Genomic DNA, 19600 nt, shown 5'->3' with positions numbered 1-19600 from the left:
TATGCTCTATCACACATAAGCCTCCTTATATCTTCCTCAAAACAGCCACCATACCTACCTATTATGCATTTCCATAGCGATTCTGAGATATATTGCCATGCAACAGCCATCGTTCCGTTTTATGACACGCACCATCATTGTCATATTGCTTCGCATGATCATATAGCTAACATAGTATTTCAGGCCCAGCCACCATTCACCATTTTTTATAATTGTTATGCTAGATCATGCACATCCTGGTACACCGCCAAAGGCATTCATATAGAGTAATTTTTGTTCTAGTATTGAGTTGTAAGTAAATAGGAGTGCTATGATCATCATTATTCATTATTAGAGCATTGTCCCAAGTGAGGAAAGTATGATGGAGACTATGATTCCACCACAAGTCAGGATGAGGAACCGGACTAAAAAAGAGAGAAAAAGAGGCCAAAAAGAGTCCAACAAAAAAAGAGAAAAGAAAAAATGAGAGAAAAAGAGAGAAGGGGCAATGTTACTATCCTTTCCACACATGTGCTTCAAAGTAGCACCATTTTTTCATATAGAGAGTCTCATATGCTTTCATTTTCATATAACTAGTGGGAATTTTTCATTATAGAGCTTGGCTTGTATATTCTAATGATGGGCTTCCTCAAATGCCCGAGGTATCCATCAGCAAGCAAGTTGGATGCACACCTACTTAGTTTTCTTTTTAAGATTTCATACACCTATAGCTCTTGGTGCATCTGTTACATGGCAATCCCTACTACTTCCATTGACATCAATTGATGGGAATCTCCATAGCCCATTGATTAGCCTTGACAATGTGAGACTTTCTCCTTTTTTGTCTTCTCCATATTATCTCTATCACCATACTCTATTCCACCCATAGTGCTATCTCCATAGCTTGTGCTCATGTATTGCATGAGGATTGAAAAAGCTGAAGCGTGTTAAAAAGTTACAACCAATATCTCGGCTTGTCATCAGGGTTGTGCATGATAAATACTTTGTGTTAAGAATATGGAGCATGCCAAGGCTCTATTATTTTGTAGTGATAACATTCTTTAGCATTGATATTTTTTTATGTCACCCATACTGCTATCTCCAAGGCATGATTTTTTGTTGGTATGCCTTATTATTGTTGTTTTTATGTCAAATTATAGACTATTGCTTTGAATTGTTTGGATCTTAATATTATGCCACAAAAGAGATATTACATGATGAACATGCTAGGTAGCATTTCACATCAAACATTCTGTTTTCATCATTTACCTACTCGAGGACGAGCAGGAATTAAGCTTGGGGATGCTTGATACGTCTCCAACGTATCTATAATTTTTTATTGTTCAATGCTATTATAGTATCAATCTTGGATGTTTTATATGCAATTATATATCATTTTTTTGGGACTAACCTATTAACTTAGTGCCATGTGCCAGTTATTTTTTTTCCCGTTTTTGGTTTTCCAGGAAATCAGTACCTAACGAAGTCCAAATGCCATGAAACTTTTCGATGATTTTTTCTAGACATAAGAAACACTAGAAGCTTCGGGGGGAAGTCAAAAGGAAAAGGGGGTGGCCACGAGCCACCAAGGCGCGCCCTGGTGCCTCATGGGCCCCTCGTTGCTCCGTTTGACCTAATTTTGCCTCTGTAAATTCTCTAAAATTGGGAAACCAACAAAGATCCACCCAAAAGACTTTTTCCACTAGCGGAATCTTCTGTTCTCGCGAGATCCCATCTGGAGGCCTTTTTCGGTACTCCACCAGAGGAGGAACCGATCACGGAGGGCTTCTACATCAACCTTGCTGCCCCTCCGATGATGTATGAGTAATTTACCACAGACATATGGGTCCATAGCTAGTAGCTAGATGGACTCTTCTCTCTCTTTGATCTTCAATACAATGTTCTCCTCGATGTTGTTGGAGATCTATTCGAGGTAACCTTTTCCCGGTGTGTTTGTTGGGATCCGATGAATTGTGGGTTTATGATTAGATTATCCATGAATATTATTTGAGTCTTATCTGAACTATTTTATGCATGATTGTTATAGCTTTGTATTTCTCTCCGATCTATACATTTGGTTTGGCCCACTAGATTGATTTATCTTGCAAGGGAGTGGTGCTTTGTGATGGGTTCGATCTTGCAGTGCTCAATCCCAGTGACATAAGCGGACATGACACATATTTGTATCATTGCCATTAAGGGTAAAATGATGGGGGTTTTTTCATATTGATTGTATTTACTTTGTCTACATCATGTCATCTTGCTTAAGGCATTACTCTATTCTTAATGAAATTAATACTCTAGAAGCATGCTGGATAGCGGTCAACGTGTGGAGTAATGGTAGTAGATGCAGGGAGGAGTCGGTCTACTTGTCTCAAACGTGATCCCTATATACATGATCATTTCCTTGGACATCGTCATGATTATTCCCTTTTTCTAGCAATTGTCCAACAGTAATTTATTTACGCACTGTATGCTATGTTCAAGAGAGAAGCCTCTAGTGAAAACTATGGCCCCCGAGTCTATCTTTATCATATATTAAAATCCAAAAAATACCTTGCTATAATTTTATTTACTTTATTTTATTTTGTGTTTTTATTTATCTATCTATCACTACGAGATTTTATCCTTGCAACTAACCACCGAGGGATTGACAACCCCTTATTTGCGTTTGGTGCAAGAATTTGTCATTTTGTGTGTAGGTACTGCTAATGATGTGTTGTGTGGTTCTCCTACTTGATTGATAACCTTCGTTCTTAACTGAGGGAAATACTTATCTCTACCGTACTGCATCATCCTCTCCTCTTTGGGGAAATCCCAATGCAGCTCCCAAGGAGCAGCGTCAGTGATGTAGAGGGTGGCCGGTGCCTGTGTGGAGGCGCCTCCTCTCTTCCTTCTTCCTTGGCGTGGCCCTTCTCTCTATGGTGGAGTAGCTGCAATGGAGGTGTGGTGGTTGTAGATGAAACTTGTGGAGGATGAAGATGAGATGAGCTGCCGGCTAGGGTTGGAGGTCTTCATATAGGAGTGCTCCCCAGGTGTCATCCATTGATCTAGCCTTCTCCCTTTCATCCAAGGGCTCAAGGGGAGCCAAATCCATGTCCCAAAAAAGCCTTGGTCTTCAAGGATCTCATTGGGGAAAATGGAGACGAAATTGCAGCAAAATTTGGAAAGTTCTGGCCAATTTTTGTGGCCGTCTAGAGCTCAAATGACCTCTCAAACAGGCGGATCCGGCCGTATGGAGGGCCATCTTTCTCTTCGAACTTCAGGAGTTGTTTCGTATTTTGGTCGCTATTTCTTCATATGAACTCCAATTTGGACGTTCTTGGGCTCGTTCGATTGCTAGCGAAAATTACGATGCATTTGTTGCTTAGATCTTCATTTTTTACACGTTGATAAATATAAATCATCAAACTCTCCAAAGGGCCTTGATCTGGTGCCTAGAACTTCTCCGGTTTGACCCCTAGCTTGATTCTTTTGATGTCCCAAGTTCATGAACATGTCAACACACCTACGAAGACCACAGAATAAAGGAAAAGTAATAAAAATAAAAAGTGTGCAATGAACTTGGTAAAACAAGTAACTACCAAAAATAGTGCATTGGAGACATGAATAAGTGTTAGATGGATATGATATGAGTGATTTTGGCACTATAATATACTCTAAAAAGTATGCATAAAATCCACTCATCAACATCCGCAAGGTTAAACCTTGCTCGTCCTCGAGCAAAAGGGTTGATAAACCAAAGTTGAACCATCTAGCTCATCAATAACGATTGTGGCCCCGAAGGTGTATCCTTGTCTTCTCTACAGGCTATAAGAAAGATAGAACATATTTGTACAAGGTAGCACATGCTCAGCTAGGTAATATTTATTTTGATCACCAAACCACTAGAGCTTTAGTAAAAACTTCTATGCTCCTTGACAAAGTTTAATCTAGCATGAAAACAAATACTTGGATCCGCTTACTTATTAGCCCTTCCATTTATTTTGGTTGTTTTCTTTTTAAACAAACTTGAGCACAGAGAGTTTTCAAAAAGTCAAGATATGGAGTTTTTAATTCATGCCTACTAGCATTCTCAATTCAAGGCTCTCAAGCATTTACTTCAATCATTGTTTGCTGCAACTTTTATTGTCAGGTGACGGGGTCATGCCAAAGAAATGATCATGCTTGGGTTTCGCTGTGGTTTAAGTTTGAATACTATGGACCAATATGTTGTCTCTTTCGAGGGCTTGCAATCAGTACTCATTTATTAGCACATAGACACTCACTCAAGAGAAAGCCTAATAATACTCAATGAAGTGTTGCCACTGCGAACGTTAAGAAATTTATAGCCAAAATTCGAGCTAAAACTCTGGTGGATTGTTCATTGGCCAGCGGAGTTCTCAGCATAACATCAAGAGAGGTGACGAAGCCACATTTACACATGTACACGTGCATAGAGTAGCAAGGCCATAGCACCAGCGAGAAGTTGAAGCGCCATGTAAAATGCAACACAGATTTTGGCATAATCTCATTCACCTTTATTCACAAGGGCTATTGAGTCTATTATACCAAACACCATGGGGTTAATCTACTCCATAACTCTTTATTTTTAAAAAATTCTAACAAGTGTCAAGCTTTTTATTCAACCATCATCATCACTTTCTTTTGAAGTAGAGATTGTGGCAATGTCTTTCAGAGGATCACAAGATTGTTCCCAAGCTAAGAAAAAACTTAAACAAAGTGCATAAAAACATTAACTTGGCAATATGGGGCCTAACTCGAGCATATGATTCCCTTATACAAATACATAGCAATCATACTTAAGCAAGATATCAAACAATGGGGCACATGATTGCATAGTTTTCATCAGGTGAAGATCATTGCACAAAACTCTACACATGCAAAAATAACTTCCCCAAGCATAGAACTTTGCAAGAACTAGTCTCAAGAAAATTATGAAAAGAGAAAGTGTAGTTTATTGAAGGAGAGTATGGAAAGTGGTTACCTCCCCAAGCTTAAATATAAGAAAGGCCAATAAATCTTTTTACCATTGAGGTGCAAATAACCTATTCCTTTAATGGTCATGGACCTATGTTTCGTCAAATATTTTTGATATGGTCCGGTAGAACCGGGCACTTGTAGTTGAAGACTCTGTTGAATTGAAGTGGCTGAGTGGCTTGTGTGGATTTCCACATGGTTGGCACCCTACCGTACATGTCACTACACTAGGTCCAATCCTCTACGAAAATAACACACAAGATAATAAGATCACTTCGGTATACGAACGGAATTCGTATACCCAGTCGGGCAAAAGAAATAAAAGATAACATGAGGAACTACAAAGTTTATTAGTTCAAAGGCTTCAAAGGTAAATAATAAACGTTGAAGTGCAAGCGGGCGGTTAAAATATAACCACTAACCTTGGCTTGAAGAAATAAACAAAATGGGTATTTCCAACCTTCATACAAGGGCTCGTATGATTGCTTGCGGTCATATGGCCCTTCGTCTTTTACTCTATTGTGGCACCCAGCGTTGACACCCAACCAAATGAGCACTCATACAAGCACTTGCGCTCATACCAAATGTCGTCTTGCTCTCTGGATCTTTAAACGCTTCTGCTTGAGAAGCCATATGACCCTGCAAATGAGTGCTTGTGCTCGTATGACACACCGTCGTGGGCTTTGTTGCTTATGGATACTTTTGTTGGCGCCTCCCTCTCTCAATACGACTGTGACCGATCATATAAAATGGTATCTTTTGCCCTGTTTCGTCTGGAACTTCTTTTTCTTCGAAAGTTCCCGCGGGGTTAGCTCCAACACTTGTACTAGGCATGTACTAAGAAGATCCAACGGTGCAATTGTACCACATTTAAAATTTTGAGCAGGCAAAAAATTTCACCTAGTGAATACTTAAAGAAAACCAACTTTAATAGCAAATCATGCAAACTGCCAATGCAAAAATAGGAATGCAAACTAAACTATAAAGACTCAAAACTAATAAAGACTCCTACTTATTTTTGGGCTGCCTCCCGATAGAGATTTTTTTAGAGTCATATAGCTAGGCTTCGATGCTCCATATAATCCTGGATCCCAAGGGATATCGATCTGGTGTGTAGACGGACTTGCCTCCGGCCACTGTTTGGAGCACCTCATAGCTAAGTGCGGTCAGAGTCGTACCTTCTTGAGGTGCTTCGGCACCATGTATCTAAAGATTTCCTCGCTCTCAAGCGGGAACCGATGCACCGAACTAAGCATACATGTCTCCTTGCTCTTCTACAAGGTCATGGTTAGATACTTATGAATAAATTTGAAGATAATATCTTGGCTATCATTGCAGGGGAACACTTCATAAAATTCTTGGTGTGGAGAGGATAGTTCAACACTCCCTATAGGTTTTCCCTGTGTAAGAAAATCATCCAAAGGAGCATAGTTGGACATTAGTGTAGATAAATCAAGAGTATTTCCTTCATCTAGTTTGTCACTATGAATAACACTAGGCTCCTCAAATAAGATGCTTAGTGACTCATTATCATTATACCCTCACTTGAAGGATGACTTTCATGCACATCAAATTTATTAGCATCAACTTCCTTCAAACTAGAATTATCATATTACGATTCTAGCATCTCAAATAGTTTGCATAAATGGGGCCTAACTTGATCCTGAATACTAAGGAATATTGATTCTGTATAAACAACACTCAAAGAAAGGACCACCCAATCTATTATATCAAACACCATGGAGTTGAGCTACCCCATGTCCTTTTATTTTAGAATAGTTCTAACAAAGATTCAAACTTTTTATTCAACCATCATCACTTTTTTGTTGTAGAAGTAGAGACCGTGGCAATGTCTTTCAGAGGATCACAAGATTGTTCCCAAGCTAAGCAAAAACTTGAAGAAGGTGCATAAAAATATTTACTTGGAAATATGGGGCCTAACTTGAGTAAGTGATTCCCTTATAAAAATACAGAGAATCATACTTAAGATGACATATAAAATAGTGGGACACATGATTGCACAGTATTCATAAGATCAAGATCATTCCACAAGACTCTGCACATGCAAAAATAAATTCCACAAGCTTAGAACTTTGCAAGAGCTAGTCTCAAGAAAATTATGAAACAAAAAGAGAAGGTGCAGTTTATTGAAGGAGATTATGGAAAGTGGTTATCTCCCTAAGCTTAGATATAAGAAAGGTTAATAAAAACTTTTTACCGTTGAGGTGCAAGTAAACTCTCCTTTAAAATGGACATGGACCTACACTTCATCAACGTTTTTGATATTTTATGGTAGAACATGGCACTTGTAGTTGAAGATTTTGTCGAATCGAAGCGGTCGTGTGGCTTGTGGAGGTTTTCATACAGTCGACACCATACCGTACTTGTCACCACACTAGGTCCAAACCTCTACAAAAATAAACACACAAGATAAAAAGAACACATGCTTCGGTATACGAACGTAGTTCGTACACCCAACCGGGCAAAAGAAATAAAAGACATCATGAAGAAATACAAAGTTTATTTGTTGGGAGGCTTCAATGGTGAATAATAAACATGAAAGTGCAAACAGATGGTTAAAATATAATCCATTGACCTCGACTTAAAGAAATAATTAAATTGGGAATTTTCTTGCCTTGGAACGAGCACACCTACGATCGCTCTTGGTCGTATGGTCCAACGTATTTTACTCTGTTGTGGCACATAGCGTCGGCACCCAACCATACGAGCGCATGTACGAGCGCGAGCGCTCCCACAAAACGTCGCCTTGCACTCTGGATCTTCGGTCGTTTTTTGCCAGAGGTTCATACAAGCACTCATACGAGCATACATGCTCGTATGGGACGCCGTCTTTGGCTCTGCAATCTGCTTGTCTTTGTTGAAGAGACATATGATCACGTATATGAGCACTTACGCTCGCATGACATGTCGCCCTTGGCTCTGTCACCTCTGGATGTTTTTAGTTGGCACCTTCCTGGCTCGATACGATGGTGCATATGACCGTGACTGGTCTTATAAAATGTCTTCTTTTCTTTTATTTCATCTGGAACTTTGTTTTCTTCCAAAAAATTCCTGCGATTAGTTCCAACACGTGTACTAGGCAAATAGTAAGAAGATCCGACAGTGCAATTGTACCACATATAAAATTTTGAGCAGACGAATAATTTCACCCAATGAAGACTAACCAAACCAACTTTAATAGTAATTCATGCAAAGTGCCAATGCAAACTAAACTATAAAGACTCAAAACTAATAAAGACTCCTACTTACTTTTGGGCGGCCTCCCGATAGCGCTTTCTTTAGAGCCATATATCTAGGCTTCCATGCTCCATAAATCCACCGGATCCCAAGAGATATCCACCTGATGTGTAGTTGGACTTGCCTCTGGCCACTGTTTGGAGCATCTCATAGCAAAGTGTGGTCGTAGTCGTACCCTCTTGCGGTGCATCGGCATCATGTATGTGAAGCGGTCCTCGCTCTCAAGCGAGAATTGATCCACCAGACTAGGTAGACATGTCTCCATGTACTTCTACAGTGCAAGGGTTAGAGACTTATGAATAAATTTTACTATGTCACCTTGGCTACCATTGTAGGGGAACACTTCATAAAACTCTTCCTTTGGAGTGGATAATTCGACACTCCTTAATGGTTTCTCCTGCATAAGAAAATCATCCAAAGAAGCATAGTTGGACATTAGAGCAGACAAATCAAGAGTATTCCCTTCATCTAATTTATCAATATAGCTAATACTAGGCTCTTCAAATAAGATTCTTAGCGACTCTAGATCATTATCCCCACTTGGCGGATGACTTTCCTATGCATCAAGTTCATTAGCATCAAGTTTATTCAAACTAGTATTATCATACTCTGATTCTGGAATCTCAGAGAGTTTGAATAAATGGGGGGGGGTTACAAAAGTACTCTTTTATCATGATCCCCTTCTTCTACATCCATTCGATTATGGCATCGTTGTTGCGGGATCGAGCAACATCTTGGATCTCTGCAAATAATATACCTGCACTTTTTCTTATCACATACCATAGTAATTCCTCCCTGACATTTGTCATATTATTATTATAATTTTCTATCTCTTGATCATAAGCATTTTTCCCCTGAAAGGCAGTGTGCTCATGAGAACCACAACATAAGCAACGACTTTGATATAAAGAACACATTATACATGCACATTCATCTATGAATAACTGTAGTTCTTTAATATCCATGGAATTTATATCTTTTCCAAGAGTTGCTTCATTAAAGAGCATATAGAGAGTGTGCAAAAGGTTACTCTCATGGGTGGGTAATGAGGGTGGATGATCAATTCGTCCCTCCTCTTCATTTTCCTTGGTGTTCCCTTCTTCTAGGCACATTTCATCCAAGATAGATGGTTATTTGGCATCCCTATTTGTTTGCTACAAGTTAGTATGGAAAATATTTAATTCATGTTCCCTTACCCATTCTTGCAGCATATCAACAATATTGGGGGCTGTTTTTTCTTCATCTCGTACATCCCTTTGTTTATTATTCTATGAGTCATGCAAAAGATTAGTTTCTCCCAAGGTAGTTGTGATCCACTCTAGTCCATTCTTCACAAATACATTATCACGAAAATTATCCAGGAAAAAGCAATGAATAGGATGCACCTTCTCATAAATGGTTTCTAGCAAAATGCACTTTATCCTTGTATTATTTATTCTACGAAGAATTTCACTGGCACCAATATGAAGCAATATTTCTATGATGTTCATATTAGCATGACATTTATCACTACTATTATACTCCTTTCGTCCGGTGAAAAGTGTACATATAGAAATGTTAGGACAGATTATGAAGTGGAGTAAAAAATGCATTGGAAAGGTGTAATCCACCACCTCTCTCCTCTTTAATTGCCGAACCCCCAATGAGCTAAGTGCATGTAGAAATTAAGGAGACCATGTATATAATGTTATTGGTCTTGATTACCATGTGATGAGAGAGAAGCATTTTTTCTACTTTAAAGTGCATTGGGAAGATAGATGTACACTTTTTTGTGGACAAATTTTGAAGCCAAATGTACACTCTTCACCGGACGGAGGGAGTAACACTGTTACAACGAGGTGTTATACAAACGGTTTTTAATCCCTTTCCATGATGGCGTTATGACCGTCGCCTAGTGAGTGACTGTGTTAGGGGGGTCCTCCCCACATTACCCAGAAACCGTCGAGGATATGCCCTCCTAGCACACACGCTCGACAAAATTAGGTCGTGTGCGACCGGCGAGCGATCAAATACGGTCATACGTACAGTTGTGCTAAAAATACAATTATACAGGCCAAATAGTTTTCGGTCGTAAGTACATCCCACACAGTCAGTCCCTGCTAAACGTTTTCATTCGTATGTACATTCCACACAATCAATCCAAGGAATAAGTTTCCGTTAGTATGTACATCCCACACAGTTAATCTAAGAACTATGTTTCCATTCGTATATACATCCCACACAATCACTCCAAGGAAAACGTTTCCGTTCGCAGGTACATCACACACAATTTCTCCATTAAATCGTTTGTGATAGCATTGCCATTGCACGCGATATTAACAATTTTATCATTTGCGTTATTGAATGCATTACACACGGTGCGTAGAAGAAACAGTGTGGCAAAGGCTGTCCATCACACACACTTTTTATGTGGTAAACTTTTGTGCAAGGTGGCCTAACGCAAACAATTTTCAAGAGGATGTCATGTGTGATTGTTCATTGATCCAACATGGTTTATTCTAAGAAATTGTGTGCGTTGCTTGAGGTCATCGCCCACAGTGTTTTCTCAATAACCGTTTGCAATGGAAAAAACCTAATTAGCAAGCTAATTGGCCATTAGCAGGCTAATTTCCCTATTATTAATAATCCATTTATCAATCTAATTGACATTTCATATTAAGCACCCAATATATTTCATTTCCATATTAAGGAAGCAGGATTTCATAATTGAAATACATCAGAGTACAACATCATATAGCTTCAGCACTCAGCTACCCCATTACACAACTACACCAAAACCAAGTTTCACATGCAACATCCATAACCTTTTGAAATTAGCATCATAGATGGTACATAGAGAGATGCATCTCATCTGGAAAACTGCTGAAGCGGAAGGCGAATATTGAGCCTTCATTGATGTTGAAGGTCTTTGCAACTTTAGGCCAGTGCCTGTGGATGTCTGACCGTCCATCCTTCATCCTCTTCAGGAACACTTCAATATTGAAATGTGGGTGTTGTATGAAAACCTTCCTCGCCTCCTGACCATACAGGTGGTTTGAGAGGTAATCATCAGTGAACTGCTTTGGAAAGTCCAGAAAACAAGGATATGTATAAATATCTTCTTTAGATTTGAAATGGCGCAAGGGAATTAAAAAGACAAGGAATAACAGTTAGTACCATCACGTAGTGAACTGGTGTCTTCTTCATTGTGCAGACAAAGATCTTGTTGTTTTTTTCTCTAATTTCTTTATCGTAACTATCATTCTGAGTTTTCTTGACTTGACTAATATTAATGGACAACTCATTTCCACATGCAAAAAGGGTCAAATAGTCGGACAAAACCTCTGACAGCAGGACCTACATGTGCAATACCAAATTGTTAAAAACCTAATATTTAAAAACAAGAAGTGGAAAGGTGTGTTATTAACTGCAAAACCCCTAATATTTAAAAATAAGCAAATGGAGTCATTCAAACTTGTATTGTGTAGGTCTACTACACTAGTTATTGCCCCTCTTTGGATCCATGGATTAGAGTTAGTTTGAGCTAGTCTGGGCTCAAATAGCCCTAAAGTATCCAAACATGAGTGATAGTTTGAGCCAGTTGCGTCAAACCCACCTAAAACAACTATCCCACCCAAGAGGTGCTGATTGGGGCTAGTTCTCCTAGTGCATTTATTGTCAATCTAACATTATCATCCAAACACCTCTTTGGCTAGAGTTAGTTCAGGGTTAGTCATTGTTTAGTATCATTGTTAATTATGAAACGTAGGATAGAGTAGGATAGCGTAGGATTTATTCTACCTTGACTTGTACTCCAAGATGACAATTTACTCCTATATATATGCCCACGAGGCTCATGCAATACAATCAACTATTCTAGCAATCTCTCTCTCCCTTTTAAATGTCATGAGCTAGAAATTAACTCTAACCTATAGCTAGGTTAGAGTATCCAAACAGTGCCATTGTTAAATCAAATGGAAAGGCGTATTCAATACTCCCTCCAGTCCTTTTTACTCTACATATAAGAATTGTCTGAAGTCAAACTTCATAAAGTTTGACCTTATTTATATGAAAAAATATCAACATCTACCATGTTAAAGTTATAAAATATGAAAATTTAAGTCATGACACATGTAGTGATATTTATTTCATATTGTGAATGTTGGTATTTTGTTCTATAAAGTTGGTCAAACTTTCTGAGGATTGACTTTAGACAAATCTTATATGCGAACTAAAAAGATTCGGAGGGAGTACAACTTGCTTAACAACAACCAAATATAGTCATTCATAGAGCTGTTGTTAAATTTGGTATTGATGAAATTGAACTGCATAGTTCATACTAGCACATATAGAACATCACATTGTTAGCTAAAATAAACAAGGCATACAACGAACAACCAAAGATGGCAATTGAAACTGGACATATGCTAACTACCTGTGACGCCCCCAATTTGACCGTACACTAATCATACACGTAAACGTGTACGATAAAGGTCAGGGACTCACGGGAAGATATCACAACACAACTCTAAAAATAAAATAAGTCATACAAGCATCATATTACAAGCCAGGGGCCTCGAGGGCTCGAATACAAGAGCTCGATCATAGAGAATTCAACGGAAGCAACAATATCTGAGTACAGACATAAATAAAAAGTTTACCTTAAGAAGACTAGCACAAACTGGATACAGATCGAAAGAGGCGCAGGCCTCCTGCCTGGGATCCTCCTAAACTACTCCTGGTCATCGTTAGTGGCCTGCACATAGTAGTAGGCACCTCCAGTGTAGTAGGAGTCGTCGTCGACGGTGGCATCTGGCTCCTGGACTCCATCGTCTGGTCGCAACAACCGAGTACAAAAAGGGGAAAATGGGGAAGCAAGTCAACCGTGAGTACTCATCCAAAGTACTCGCAAGCAAGGAACTACACTACATATGTATGCATTGGTATCAAATGGAAAAGAGGTATCATATGTGGACTGAACTACAGAATGCCGGAATAAGAGGGGGATAGCTAGTCCTATCGAAGACTACGCTTCTGGCAACCTCCATCTTGCAGCATGTAGAAGAGAGTAGATGGTAAGTTCACCAAGTATCATCGCATAGCATAAACCTACCCGGTGATCCTCCCCTCATCGCCCTGTGAGAGAGCAATCACTGGTTATATATGGCACTTGAAAGGGTGTGTTTTATTAAGTATCCGATTCTAGTTGTCATAAGGTCAAGGTACAACTCCGGGTCGTCCTTTTACCCAGGGACACGGCTATTCAAATAGATAAACTTCCCTGCAGGGGTGCACCACATTTCCCAACACGCTCGATCCCCTTTGTCCGGACACACTTTCCTGGGTCATGCCCGGCCTTGGAAGATCAACACGTCGCAACCCTACCTAGGCACAACAGAGAAGTTAGCACGCTCGTCTAAATCCTATGGCGCAGGGGTCTGGGCCCATCGCCCATTACACACCTGCACGTTGCGTACGCGGCCGGCGAGTAGACCTAGCCTCCCTTATACAAGAGCAGGCGTTCCAGTCAAACCCGGCGCGCGCCGCTCAGTCAATGACGTCAAGAAGGCTTCGGCTGATACCACGACGTCGAGTGCCCATAATTGTTCCCTCGTAGTTGGTTAGTGCGTATAGGCCAGTGGCCAGACTCAGATCAAATACCCAGATCTCGTTAAGCATGTTATTTTGAAATAACCACGGACGCCGACCAGGGCCAGGCCCACCTCTCTCCTAGGTGGTCTCAACCTACCCTGTTGCTCCGCCACAAAGATCCACTCAGAGGGCCGTCGGGACAAACGTCCTTTCGGACCCAATCCGTGAATCACTCGCGGGTACTCTACTAGCCGACCCGACTTTAGTCATCACATGTATCATATAATATGTATATACGTATACACCCGTGATCACCTCCCAACTGATCACGACCCAATAGTATAGCATGGCAAACAAACAAGAATGTAGGGCCACTGATGATAAAACTAGCATCCTATACTAAGCATTTAGGATTGCAGGTAAGGTATCAATAATTATAGCAACAATGATAGGCTATGCGTCAGGATAGGATTTACGGAAAGTAGTAACATGCTTCACTACTCTAATGCAAGCAGTAGAGAGAAGAGTAGGCGATATCTGGTGATCAGGGGGGCTTGCCTGGTTGCTCTGGCACGTAGGGGTCATCAACAACGTAGTCGGCCGGGGCACCAGTAGTGGCGATAGTCTCATAGTCTACCGGAGAGAAGAGGGGGAGAAAACAATGAAAACAATGCAAACAGATGCATAACGATGCATGACATGACAAGTAGCGGTGCTAGGCGTGCCCTAACGCGGTATGAGTTGATACCGGTGATGTGGGGAAACATCCGGGAAAATATCCCCGGTGTTTCGCGTTTTCGGACAAATGAATCGGAGGGGAAAATTTGTGTGTTCGCTATGCTAGGGAAGCGTGGCGGACGAACGGGCTAAGTATTCGGATTCGTCTCGTCGTTCTGAGCAACTTTCATGTATAACACTTTTTCATCCAAGCAACGAATTATTTTATATACTTTTTTAAGCATAATTAAATTTCTATATTTTCTATTTACAAGTAATTCAACAAAATACCAGCAAACACTTTTTGTACCCAGTGTAGTGTCAGCCACAGACACTGACTGGTGGGGCCAATGGGGTTGGTTTGACTCAGTCAAAGATTGACTAGTCAATAAAGAAAACAATGTGAGTGGGTCCCGACTGTCATGGGCTTAGATATTTATTTATTTGCTTCAACCCTTTTTAATCATTTGCAGGGTCCATTTGTCATTGGGTGGAACCTGAGCTGAATACTAATTATCCTAACTAATCGCTACTATACTTAGCAGTGTCGGCCGGCCATAGTAGCAGATGAAAGAAGCAAGAGCAGCAGCCAAGCAGGAGCAGCAGCGATGGCGGCTTCTGGCAGGAGCGACAACCGGTAGAGCAAGCAACGCAACAGCAGCATCAGGTGGCCGGAGCGACAGCAGCTGCCACCGGCTCAGAAGCAGTTGCCAGCGGCGACAGAAGCAGCAGTAGTATAGCAGCGGGAGGCATCGGGCGGCCGGAGCGACGCGCGTGTAGCGCTAGCAGCGCGCGGGCGCGGCTGCAGCAGGGCAGCTGGTGCGCAGGCACAAGGCGGAGGCACCGGCGGGCAGGGGGTATCGGCGGCAGCAGCAGACCACACACGCACACGTACGCGTACATGCGAGTTCAGATGCGCTCCGGGACGGCAAACGGCGACCTAATCGAGGCGGAGGAGAGGGGGAATCTAAGAGGTTGCTCACTTCGGTGCTCGTGGAGGGCTCGGGGATGCCGGGGTGAGCAGACAGCAGCGGATCGAGCGGCGGGGTTGCGGTGGCCGTGGCAGGGAAGACGACCCGATGGTGACGGCTCGAGGCGCTCCGACTCGACCTGGCGTTTGCATACGGTGCAGAAGAGGACGGCGGTGCTCCTCGACTTCCTCCCGAGCGCCGGGGAGGCTAGTGGCCGCGAGCACGGCGACGACATGGCGATGGTGTCCAGGCAGCAGAGGAGGGAAGAAAGCGAGCGAGGAGGAGGGGGAATGGGGATTAGGGTTCATCTCAGCGCTCGGGTGGATCTTATCCATCGAGGGGTTCGTGGGATGGTCGACGCGTGGCCATCCACCCCACGGACGCACGCGCTCACTACAAAAAAAGACACATCCGTGACATTTTGGGCCGAACGAAAAAAAATTATGTCATACATATGACACTTCTATGACGATAATTGTGACAAAACCCGGTATCATCATAGATGTGGTGGGCTCCTACTTCTCTGACAAAAAATCATGACAGAAAATGGGCTTTTCGTCCTGGGCGGGCCGGAGACGCAGCTGCATGACATTCTTAGAAGCGAGGGCGAGGAAAATTTCAGGGAGTTCCCGGTTACGGTGGGAGGTCGGAGGCCGAGCGATGCGTGTTTCTCTCGTACACGTATGCGCGTGTGTGCGAGGCGTTGTCTCTAACTGAACCCGAGCGAGGCGTTGGGCTCTAACTGAACCCGAGCGATTGCACTGCAGGCTACGTGTTACTGAACCCGAGCGATTGATTGATGGCTGTTAACTGAACCCGATCGAGCGATTCCTTCACTACTCCTGCTAACTAAAGCCTATCGATGGGATGAACAGTAAGCGTTGCGGGGGGGGGGGGGGGGGTTGGATGAATAGTGAGCGGTGGCGTTTGCCTCTGGATGAACAGGACCCCGTGGTGTGGTGGAGGGCTTGATAAACAGTAGACGGTGGAGGGGTGCCCATGGAGGGGTGGATGAACAGGACCCCGTGGTGTGGAGGGCTGGATGAACAGTAGACGGTGGAGGGTTGGTTCAATAGGACCCCGCAGTGTGGAGGGCTGGATGTACAGTAAACGGTGGAGGCGTGACCGTGGAGGGGTGGTTGAACAGGACCCCGTCGTGTGGAGGGCTGGATGAGCAGTAGACGGTGGAGGGGTGGTTGAACAGTAGCCGATGGAGTAGCGCGCGGTGGAGACTGGATGAACAGGAGCCCGTGGAGGCTGGATGAACAGGAGCCCGTGGAGACTAGAGGAGGTCGACGGTGGAGATGAACAGTATCCCGTGGAGTCCCGTTTTGCGGTACACCACACCCCTCCCGATGAACAGGACCCCCATTTCGACCGTAACGCTCCAACACAAGTCTGTTTCATCCGTTTTGCGGTACGCCACACCCCTCCCGATCAACAGGACCCCCGTTTCGATCGTAGGAGGTTCATTTCCTCCGTTTTACGGTATGCCAGACCCCTCCCGATGAACAGGATCCCGTTTCAAACATGGCCGGTCGAACACAAGGCCGTTTCCTCCGTTCTGCGGTACGCCAGGCCTCGTTTCCATCGCCTGTTCCGTCCAAGCCCTTCCGATGAACACGATGCATTCCGTTGCCTCCCCATGAACACGACGCATTCCGTTGCCTCCCCATGAACACGATGCATTCCGTTGCCTCCCCATGAACACGACGACGATGCTGTTTCTCCGTTCCGACCCAGCCATGTACACGAGCCCTAGCCGTACGTATGCGTGAGTAGGCGTTCGAGACCCCGCCCGTATGTACACATATGTGGCCGTATTTTCTTTCTTGCACCATGGCCGTTGTACGTACGTGTAAATGCTACGTGCGCGCCTCTACTACGACACGTGCGCGCCTCTACATCGACCAGTATGTACGTACACGTTCGCGACCAAAATGACAACGCTACGTACGCTTCGACCAGGTGGGTCCCGACTGTCAGGCACTTCCTTGCCTGCGAAGATGTAGCTGGTGGGTCCCATCAGTCAGGGGGTGAATCGTTTTTTTTGCCCGGACGCACTTCCTTGCGTGCGAAGATGTAGCTGGTGGGTCCCAGTAGTCAGGGGGAAACGTTTTTTTCGCAAAATACGGTGGCCCGTCCAGTGGGTCCCGTTGTCAGGTGGAGGAAAAATTATTTTCCACGTAAAAATGAGGCACTTCCTTGCTGCGGCCATGGACCCAGCTGTCAGCCTCTCCACGTACAGTCCACGTCCGATGGAAGCCGTTCCTTGACCATGTTGACCACGCCGCGCCGAGAGCACCAGGGCGGTGGACGACGGCGAGGCCTAGGAGGGGACAACGTGGAGCCGGGGAAGACGCGGCAGTGGATGCACACGTGTAGATGAGTACGAGGGTTCACTGGTTCGCTGCGGTGTGAGGCTGCCGTCGCCGCAGAATAACAGGGGGTGTGGGTGAGTAGAGGGATGGCCTAGCCAGCGGTGGGAGTAGTAGGGGGCGGTGAGGCCTCCGCCGCATCGCAGCCGGCGACGGGAGGCAGGAGCACGAGGCACGATCGGCGCTGGTTTGGGCGGCTGGAGCAAGAAGACCACAGGTTGAAGAAGCACTACGGCCGTTGGATGGACATCGTACGGTCACTGGAGCTAGAATCGTGCATATTGACTAAGTTGACAAAGCCCTCCGTCCCCGTCAACTTAGTAGGCCCACAAGTCAGCCTGCCACTATACTGGGTCCCAGCTAACAGGGGGAGTATTCATTTTTTGTGCGTAATAAGGAGGCACTTCCTTGCATGCGAAGATATAGCTGGTGGGTCCGAGCTGTCAGCGGTGGTAACGTTTTTTCGCGAAATACAGAGGCCCTTTCGGTGGGTCCCTGATGTCAGGTGGAGGAATCATTATTTTGCGCGTAATAAGGAGGCATTTCCTTGCGTGCGGCCGTGGACCCAGCTGTCGGCCTCTCCACGTAAAGTCCACTTCAGATGCATGTCGGTCGTTGACCATGTTGACCAGGCCGCGCCGAGAGCACCAGGGCGGTGGACGACGGCGAGGCCTAGGAAGGGAATGACACGGAGGCAGGGAAGACTCGGTAGTTGTTTCCCACGCGGAGAGGAGTACGGCTGTACGAGGGTTTACTGGTTCGTCTGCCGTCGCTGGAGAATAACAGTAGGTGTGGGTGAGTAGAGGGATGGCTAGGCCAGCGATGAGAGTACAGTGGGGCGGTGAGGCCTGCGCGGCAGCAGAGCCGGCCGTGGGGAGGAGGGAGCAGGCAGTCCCGCCGGCGCCTGTTTGAGCGGCTGGAGCAGGAAGAGCAGAGATTGAAGAAGCACGACGGCCGTTGGATGGCCATCCAATAGTCATTGCTTGTGCGTCAACCTTTTTTAGGAAAGCCTCAAATCTGTGGAAAATAGCATACAACCCATTTGCTAATTCTTAAGGTTTTTTTCGAGCCCATATTGTTTTTGTTAGCATTATAGCCCATATTGTGGCCACGGTTAAAAAATTATACGAAATTTTGCATATTTCGATGCGGTACGAACTGTTTTTAATCCCGAAATTTCGACTCACATTCAAACTGATTTTAAAAATATATGTATATCAATATAAAATCCAACAAATTCTCCACGCATAAAAATTAATGTAATTTAAAATCTCGAAATGAAAAAAAAATGATATTTGAAACTAATTGCTGGTTTGATGTGTTTTAAAAATGTACAACCCATTTCTCATTACTGATGGGCCATTTTCTCGGCCAACCGAATGAAAGCTCTCCTCGTCTTGAAAGATTTGCAGCCCAACAGGCCTGACAAAGCGACTTACTTGGCAAATCACAAAAAAACTGGGTTGTGGCCGTGGACCCAGCTGTCAGTCCATTTGTTTTTTAGTCCATTTGGTGGGCTGGGTGAAACAATGATGTAGCATCTATTCAACCCATTTAAATTCCATTTGCATTTTTCTCGAAAGCCGCGGACTTGCTGGGCTGGGTGAAAATATCATGTTGGGCTAGACGAAGAAATGTTATAAAAACATAAACACATGATTGCACGTTAGTAAAATCTTTGCAAGCTTATGTACGCAATCACTAGGAGTTAACTTGCCAATTTATATATAAACGATTATTATTATT

General features: G+C 43.6%; 1 long non-coding RNA gene across 1 annotated transcript in view; it reads right to left on the bottom strand.

Annotated features, from left to right (window-relative positions):
• Positions 1–12565: 12565 nt before the first annotated feature.
• Positions 12566–19600, bottom strand: part of LOC147964714 (uncharacterized) — a 38806-nt gene continuing 31771 nt past the window's right edge. Inside the window, exon 3 of the long non-coding RNA XR_015607891.1 lies at positions 12566–13029. This is a non-coding gene — a long non-coding RNA (uncharacterized LOC147964714). The remainder of the gene's footprint in view (positions 13030–19600) is intronic.

The sequence above is a fragment of the Triticum urartu genome, chromosome 6A (assembly GCF_056163025.1).
Source record: "Triticum urartu cultivar PI428250 chromosome 6A, HENAU_Tu73, whole genome shotgun sequence".
NCBI lineage: Eukaryota > Viridiplantae > Streptophyta > Magnoliopsida > Poales > Poaceae > Triticum > Triticum urartu.
Note: the sequence above shows the minus strand (reverse complement) of the source record. Positions and strands in the feature narration are given on the sequence as shown.